At 32.7% G+C, this 9,725-nt stretch overlaps 1 protein-coding gene across 1 annotated transcript in view; it reads right to left on the bottom strand.

The window, feature by feature from the left end:
• Positions 1 to 9,725, bottom strand: part of LOC124354747 (COBW domain-containing protein 1-like) — a 225,382-nt gene that overhangs the window by 114,066 nt on the left and 101,591 nt on the right. The window lies entirely within an intron of this gene.

Here is a 9,725-nt window from a genome sequence, read left to right as displayed (position 1 = left end):
GTTATTCACTTCTTCTTGTACCTAATCCAAAGGAACTATATTAAATTAATTAGGGACGATTGTTTTAGGAGATTAAAGCAAAACTAGCTGTTACCCACTTTGCTTGTTTGAAATAATTTTGACACAAATTTTCTATTATCTAATAATGTTTAACTGGCCATTAAAAAAAATGGAACTAGAGAGTTGTAAAGTGGTAAATTATGACAAAAGCAAAATTTCAATAAGCGAGATTAGATAGTTTAGGAAGCATAAGCTTCTAGTTCAATCTCTCTTGTTAACCCACTGAACAATTACCAAGCAATGATTCCATGATGCCACGGCAGTCTCAAAGCACCTATTTATGATAATAATTATCTCATTTCAACCTTCATGCACTCATATGATTTATGAATAGAACTTAAGTAAGAAAAATGTCAAGAATGATTACAAATTTAAATAAGGTATAATATATTTTTACTTTTTTCCAGAGAAGTGCAATTTTTGGAATATGTAAGAAATAGAGCAATATTTTACTTTTTTCAAACTTCCATATTATGTGTGGAATATACAGATTAACATTACATTGTAATTTATGATTTGAGTAGGTAAAAATTGTACTGTTAAATACATTTTGAATTTTGTGAAGTTCTGTTATATAAGGTCTGTCATTTTATTTTAGTTCAAGGAACATTTTTGATATCAATTCTGTGGTAGACTAACTACATTATAAAAAAAATATTCCTTCTTACTAATAATCAACAACTAATGACAGAACAAGAACTTGTACCTGGCACTCCACTTTGTTGACATTATTGGAGGTAATACCTGAGTGAAACATCTTGGGAACAGTTATGCCAAGAGAGGACTTAACACATTGGGTGCAGAGCAGTCACCGGTAACCGCCACGTGGCGCCACTGGGTAGCGGCGCGGTCGCCGGGGACCGCGCGCTCTACCGCTTCTTTACTGTTTCAGTGTGGTGTAGCCATTTGCTAGAGCGGGGTGAAACTACGCCGCAGTCATTGTGTTAAAGAGAGGAATTATTGGCAACCAACACAGGAGCCATCTGACCCATGACACCCAAAGAAGGTTCACTTTGCGCTGGTTTACAACTGCCGGTAGAACATACTTTAGCTAAAGTAAAGACCGATGTGTTACTTATATCTGGGTACCCCAGGAATGTCCAGGAGAGGCACATCACTAACACCACAGGTAAAGGGTTGATCAATAAGTCTAATTTACTGCGGATGATGATTATTGGAGTGGATAGGGTTCGCTTGATATTAAAAGTTTTTTGAAACCTAAACAGAGTTAGATTCATCTTCTTCCAAGGTAGCATGACTAAGGTAGTGCCCAATTACGAATGGGGTGACCCCTCCCAATGATAAATGTACACTTGTGATCTTGGAAGTAGATAGCCAAATTCATAGAAAATGCATGTAATTTTTTTTGTATGAAGATGTAATTGCCTTGTCTGCATTTTGTCAATTTTAACTATAGTGATATTCAGGGCGCTTTTCCACACTTGCATTTATGTAAGTCTCATGCTTGACTGGTAAAAAAAGTTCACTATCTAAAACAAATCTTCTGCAATTGAGAATGTTTATCGATAAATCCTGATTTTAAGTGAGAATTTAGGTAATAAGACAGAGATATCATAGGAATACAGATTATATTTTAATTTAAACATATGTTTTTATTTATAGGTTATTAATAAAAATACTGAATGGTTATTTAATACAAAAAGTGAAAACCTATTATAAAATAATATAAATACTATTAAATTTCAAGAAATGTTCGATATAAATATACTTAATAAAACCTATCCAGATAATGTTTATATTACATTTTACTATATTTAAGATTTTTAAACCCAATAATTTATCAGGGTTGCTACAGGACTCCAATAATGAAATTCCCTGACTTTTCCCTGATTTCCAGACCAAATTTTTCATTTTTCCCTGACTTTTTTGACGCAATCCCCAGGGTTTTTGGCAATTAATGGGTGGAAAAAAGCGGTGTTGAGGCTAACAGGGTGCCAAATATAAAAAAGCAAAAAATAAAGTGAACACAGTTTAATACGTACAAAAAGATTGACTTAAATGATCTTTTACAACACAGAAGTAAAATACTTTAGTACACTGCACCATAAGTAATTAGTAGCACATAGAAATTACAGAGCTAAAGAAGGTACATAACTTAAACATCAACTTTTAAAGTCACAAAATTGTCAGGTAATTAAAAGCATGTATTTGCTTTACTGCAGGAACTTTTTATTAACTTAACATACTAAAAGCACCTTTCACAGTTGCATAATTGTTAGTACGATTTTAAAACTAAGCGATTTTAGGTAGGCGAGTCTGTCGCACCGGCCGGGCCGGGCCAGCCGAGCCGCCTCGGCTGCCTGCTTCATGCGCCGCGTCGTCTGCAGGCTTGGACTTGGCGCGGCAGCAGTAAGTTTATTTGTGTAAAGGGATTTTATATTTTTCCCTGACCAACGTCGAAATTCCCTGACTTGAGACCGGATTCCCTGATTTTTCCCTGATTTCCAGTCCTGTTTTTTTTTCCCAGACTTTTCCCTGACTTCCCTGATTTCCCTGACCTGTAGCATCCCTGTTTATACTTTTTACTTACAATTTTATTTTCAGTCTAAAACCCGTTTATAGGCCATTGTATTGATGTGTGTTTAATTCACTTAATTGTTGAAAATGGGGCAAGCATATTTGAACAAATAATTTCTTTTGAGATTGATTTTGATATTTGGTAAAATGCAATTTATGCAGTGGAAATCCTAAGGAACAATCCAACCTACAAACTCCATAACTCTCTCCTGGTAGAGCTGAAACATCAAATACTGTATAATAGTCCGGTCAATTTAGCCAAAAAATAGGGGTAACTTTGCATTAATTCCCAGAAAGCTGAAAATTTGCATAGATGTTAGGGATATCATTGTTATTAAATTGTGAAAAGTCCCCATCGATCCCATGTCTGCAAAAATTTTTATTCAAGGTCAAATTTCACAAAAATAGGTTTTTTGAATTTTTCAGCGAAACTGTTAGTTTTATGAAAAAATATTTCAAACAAAAATTGTAGATCATGCAATTATTTACAAAAATGCTCCTTATGCTTTTTATCATAACACTAACCATCTTTGAGAAAAAACAATTACAAACTTTCTTACGCTGTATTGTCTATAATAAGCACGACTGAGCTGCCTATGATATCATTGGGCGTGTAATATAAGTAAAACTATAAGTCTGCGTGACTAATACATTCATATTGACCGATAATTCTGAGAATATGATATTAAAAAAACGGAGTCCCTAATTTTAAGGGACCATGTGCCGTTTGAACAACATCTTCCTGTCATTCCAATGTTCGAGTGACCGTTCCGTCCACCTGCTTTTCTTGAGGTCGCACCTAAATCACTGTTAGTCTTGAAAATTCCTTTGTAGTGAAAACACGTAGTTATTTCAAATATTCTCTGTTAAAGTTTGTGCTGTATTCACTCAAATATGTCGCAAAAATGTTTTATTTGCACTAAACTTTTATCTTCAAGTGAATGTGTTATTGTTTATTGCAGCATGAAGACGTTACTTAACGTGAGTGTTCAAGGGGGGAATCAATTTACTGACTACTTGAAGAATGTAAATTCAGCAACAAATCATGTGCAGTGTCACAAACAATACAATAGAAAGAGTACAATTGCAGCAGCAAAACAGCAACATGAAGAGGAATCAGCTAGTACCTCTCAAAAAGTCCTCCTCGTACTAGAGCACATGTAAGTGAGTCATATTTTTCTTTTAAAAATTGTTGTTTATTTTGCGGTGACGAGTTGAGTAAGGAATACAAAAAGAAACAAGCACATATCTCTCGTCGTAAAATTTGTAACATTAGAACTCTTTCATTTAAAGACTCAGTTATGAAATCAGCTCAGTCTTTTTCTGTTGACACCGGAAAAACTATTGTTGCTCGCATTGAGTTTGAACACGATTTAGTTACTGCTGAAGCTAAGTACCATAATGATTGCTTTGTATCATTTTTAAAGCTGACCAATGGAGGCTAAGTCGGCCGTCCTCAAGATAAAGCATTGTATCTCGCCATGGGATAAAATATTTTCATATATTGAAAGTAGTGATGACTGCCAGTTTACGTTAGAAGAATTAGAAAATATTTGTAAAAACGTAAGTGTTGATAACAGAAAAATTAAATTACGATTGAAGTTAAATTATAGTAATAGAGTCATTATTACTCAGAAACTAGGACAATTAACATTGTATGTTTTCTTGTTAATTTTTTTTTTGTTAAAAAAGGAGAGACCGATCCCCTTTTAAGCCTTATTCTGTCCGTCCTCATGGGCCACTGGCCTGTGCGAGGATCTTATCAAACAGAATAAGGGGGAGAGTCGATAAAGTACGAGGTTGATAGTACTGATAAAAAGTGCAACGGTTACAGACAGGATTTGAAACTGCGCTATCTCTAACTCAGACCCAAAGTCCAACGACTTAGACCGTTCGGCCATCGGCACTCCCAATTATCCCAATTATCATGATATTATCAATCAAGCTTAGATTGAAAAAACCTAAAGGCAAAGAAGATCAATGAAGGCCCTATCAACTGCGGCAGCAATTATTCGGGAAGATAATCAATCGGTTCAATCATATACAGTTTTTACATGCTATGACTGGCTGTGATAAAACATCGGCAATGTTTCGAAGGGGTAAAAACAACAATTTTTTTAATACTTGTGCACAAGCTTTCTAAGATATCAACTCTTCACCAGAAATTGGCTTTCTTCTGTCTGTATATGGAGCTCCAAAAATTACTTTGATAGACAAATTACGTTACTTATCTTTTGCAAAACAAACACGTAATAAAAAACGTGTGCAATTAGCTTGCCTTCCTCCAATCGCAGCTTCCGCTAACCAACAGTTTTATCCTGTATATTACTAGGTTCAGGTGTGGCTTGGTAATCAACTAGACCCAAAACAATGGGGTTGGAAGGATGTCAATAATGCATTGGAACCAACCCACACACTTCTTTAACCTGCACCAGAAAACATCCTTAATTCTGTTTTTTGCAACTGCAAAAAGGGTTGTAACTTAAGATGCGGCTGCAAAAAAGTAGAATTATTTTGTTCACTAGCGTGTACCACTTGTCAAGGCCAATCGTGTTCAAATGTTGATTCTCCAACAGAAGAAGGTTTCGACATGAACGACGAAACAACTGATGTATCGCTGTTAGTACAATTTACGTCTACTCAAGAAGATGAGGAAGAAGAAGAAAATAGAGATAGAGAAGAAGATGGAGGGGAAGAAGAGGAAATAATTAGTGACAATAATGATGAATAAAATATGTTTACAACCAAGTATAAAGGGACTTCTCATTCGAGCTGTACCTGATCGACAACGACCACACTAACATGAGTGCAACGACTGAAAAGAAGAAGAATAACCAAAAATTCATTAAATTTTACTGGAATAGACTGTGGAATATGCCTACTGGGAAAACCACATTAAAAAAATCGCGCTACACTACCTCATAGGTGGCGTGGAAACGTGTCCATATTATAGACAATACAGCTTAAGAAAATTTTGTAATGGTTTTTTTTCTCAAAAATGGTTAGTGTTATGAAAAAAAACATTAGGAGCATTTCTGTAGATAATTGCATGATCTAAAATTTTTGTTTGAAATATTTTTTCATAAAACTAACCGTTTAGCTGAAAACTTCAAAAAACCTATTTTTGTGAAATTTGACCTTGAATATAAACTTTTGCAGACATGGGATCGATGGGGACTTTTCACAATTTTATAACAATGGTGTCCCTAACATCTATACAAATTTTCAGCTTTCTGGGAATTTTTGTAAGGGTCAATGTCTAAATTGACCGGACTAATAATGTCCAACATCTAAAGGCAGAAAGTGTTGTTTCCAAGAAAGTGAATATTTTCACTCTATTTATTTAGAATGTTTCTGAACAATTTTACCAAAACTAACATTGTTTGACTTATTACTATACCAATATTGTGAGAACCAGTGGGAGCGGCCAAAAATATTATAGTTTGGTTTAGGGTTAAAAATAGTAAAGTTTGGACTGATCCACTTGTTATCTGTTCTCCTCGAATTGCAATGATCCTCTCTCTTAATTTGCACAATTAAATTTCCATACAGATGTTTGTTTTGGAAAAAAGTAGCGTAAAGTTATTTGTTTTGGGGAGTGTTATGATTGAGCTGTGTCTATTTCTATACCTATCCAGTACAACCTACACTGGGTACAGTTAAAACTGTTGTCACCTTTGGTCATAAGAGAGTAGATATACCCTTTGATCTAGCACAGGCTGGAACACCACTTGCTTTTCCTTATACCAAACTGGTATGATTCAGGCAGAGTATTCTGCCCCCCCCCCTCAGGCTGCTATCCTCAATAGCCTCTTATACCGGAAGTCATAATAAAAATTTCCTCAGTTTCTTACCCCACAAAAAATTAAAACAAAAAGAAAGGGTTTCTCCTTTATGTATCAGGATAGGCACTCACTTAGGGCGTAATTACTCAAATTTAGAAATTGTAAAATCAGAGTTTGGTATAACACAATTCTATGGTGTTTATATCCTGTGGATTTATATCGGTTGTGGCTCTGGTCCGTCTCAATATACTTGCTGTGGTGCGTGTATCATGTATTGTAACAGTATCAAACAACTACAATGTGACTCATACAGTATCATAACAAATAATGTGACCACCATGCATTACTTAATATAGCAGTCTACTATAAATGGCAAGTAAAATGGAATGGGGCACCTAAAAATATCTTCTCCTTGTATTTTTGTTGGAAGCAGTTAGTTAAAATGTTGATGAAGTAAACAAAATAATGATTCAGAATTCCAAGAGAAACTGTAACAACCAGAGTTATTACAGCATTCATGACATATAATTTTTACAACTAACCAAGAATCAAATGAGGATGATTTAAAGTAAAAATGAAGATGGTTGTCCAGTACTGTGCAAGTACTGCATAACATTGTCTAATCATAGCAATCATTGAATTGAAATAAGAACAACTTTGCCGACACATCAAACAGGGAAGGGAAAGGTAGCCAAAATGTACAGGTGATATTGGACCTTCATAGGTGCCTTCATAATCTAGTTAAGATAGGGGTAAGTGAATGTCTACAATTCTATACCATACATGTCAGATAATGGTAAAGACTAGTTATTAGTTAATAAAAACTCAAAATAGATATATAACCTCATATTGTAGATTAATTACTTGAGAACAAAACTTTTATTCATACACAGAGTTCAATTATGCCATTGGTGGGTGGAATAATTAATTTAACACGTTCACAACAACGGCTTATTTCCTAACTTTTTTATTTGCCGTTCAATTTTTCAAAAATAATGGCAAAAAACAAACTGTAAATTCTGTTTGCGTTAAAAGCCTACGTATAACGAGAAATGTATGTAGACTTCACAATTTTGTACAAAAAAATTATTTCAATAAGTTTTTTCAATGTTTCTTCATGGACCTCAAGGGGTACCTAAAAAATTAATTTACCTTAAAAATTATGTAATTGTGCACCCAATGGGTACTCACCAAGACAGGCAAACAATAAAAACGCAATAAGGAAATGCATAATAACATGTATCCCATTACAATACAACACGCTTTATGAAAGCCTGGTGTGTACCCGATCAGGTACACATAGCCGTGACCATGTTAAAGTTTTTAAACAAACTTTGAATGATTTGAATAACAATGGAATTTATCATTAAATTAAAACGAGTCATAAAATGAGAGACTTGTTTTATTACTTAGTCTCTGCTTGGCTTAATAAATTTAAGATCTTACTTATGTAATAAAGTATGACTGAAATTAATAAACCACTCATCATAATATCTTCATAAACAACAGTAGTCTTTTTGAAATATTACAATATGCTTGTTTTATTCACACACTCAAACCCCAGTACTTAAATGATTAGAAAATCATTTATATTTATTTTAATATTTTATTATTACTTTCTACTTTAAAAACAGCTCTAAGTGGTTTGAGTCATATTGTATTTAAGAGCTTATTAATGAATTGCTAGGATAAAATATATCAATGATGTAATGAGCGGTATTCCCCTTGATATCATATGAGCTAGATTACATACAAGTAAGTCTGGTCACATTCAAACCTCTTACAATTAATATTGGTGACACCACTTCTTAATTAAATAAATCTTTGGGATGAATAAGTATGTATTAAGTAAATTTATACAATTATGGTCAAATGTTTTAAAATTCCTAATAATAGGATTAACGTCTTTGGCAGCAATCTGTCAATAATATGCACTTGATTGAAAGTTACACTACAGTTATTTCATAAAAGGGTTCTGCTCACAGTTCTAAAGCTAATAATTTATAAATGTGAACAATTTACTAACTATTTTCAGTACATCAAATGTGTACACTTAAACGTACTATAAAAATAAATTGGCAAATAAATTTGATACATATATATATATATAAAACAATATTAAAAGCAATAAATGAAATCTAGGGAAAATAAGTTTATAATTTTTTAAATAATTAATCTTGGTAATAGATAAAGGCAATTATGTACTACTATCAATACAATCAATTTTGACAATTTTAGAGGCAAAACTAAGTTAAATAATGTAAAAAATATCATAACTTGAATGAATTTCACACAAACGTCTGTTTTATTAACTCTTGTAAGAAATCATTCAATCAACTAATGAATCGCCTTCACTGCTAATGCCATTGAATAAGTCTTCTACCAATTCAAGACTGAATTATCATTTATTCCTTCAAATGTACCTAAATTGTATACAGAATAGTGTCAAAAATCATACAGCTCAATAAATAAACTAATAGCAATAGCTTATGTTAGTTTTTTCATGATTTAAATACATTAAAAACTGTGTAATTGACCATTATGTGTTAACTTGTTTTCATTTGTTTTTATGGTTTTATATTATATTTTGATGTTACCATTAATTTTATCATAGACTGTCCTTGACCTTTTTTCACCTGTGACATGTTTATAATAGGTATATTAGTTAATTCATGACAACATCTTCAAATATGATAAGAAGAACAACACCTTGCATATAGTAAAATTATCTATATTTTGTATGTTAAGTTATTTTATATAGAAACAAAATTTTTTAGTATATAAATATTTACAAAAAAATAAGAAATACTATAAATATTTTTTCTTCTATTTCATTGTTTTGTTTCTTATCAGTTATAGTAAAGCAATTTCAAGCAACCTTTATTCTTAATCATTTTACATTATCTATTAAGTTTTCAAAATGGCCACCATTCAAAGTATGGAAAAGGAATTATTATATTTCCACTATTAGATATAATACAGCAAAATATAAAACTGTTTTAGAATTCTCGGGTCATTCACAACAATGATTGTTGTTGTGTTTTTTCATATTTTGAAAAGTTTTATCATAGTGGACATACACAGTTTTAAGAAATACACAATAACATTGCAAAAATGGACATAAACAGAATAATGACTGTAATTTATGACCAATTCAAAGCAAATTTGTTACAGTTGTATTAGTACTCTTGGCTTGAGTAATACATTTGTTAGCCATTCTCAACCAATAAAAAGTTTCAAGATGGCGATCGTTTACATTTGCACAAAATTTTTATCTCAGATATTGTGCATACATTAGCCAGAAATGGCATGCTTTTTAGAAACGTAAAACAATTTCAAGTA

Source organism: Homalodisca vitripennis, chromosome 2 (genome assembly GCF_021130785.1).
Source record: "Homalodisca vitripennis isolate AUS2020 chromosome 2, UT_GWSS_2.1, whole genome shotgun sequence".
NCBI lineage: Eukaryota > Metazoa > Arthropoda > Insecta > Hemiptera > Cicadellidae > Homalodisca > Homalodisca vitripennis.
This window is presented reverse-complemented; position numbering and strand designations above follow the sequence as displayed.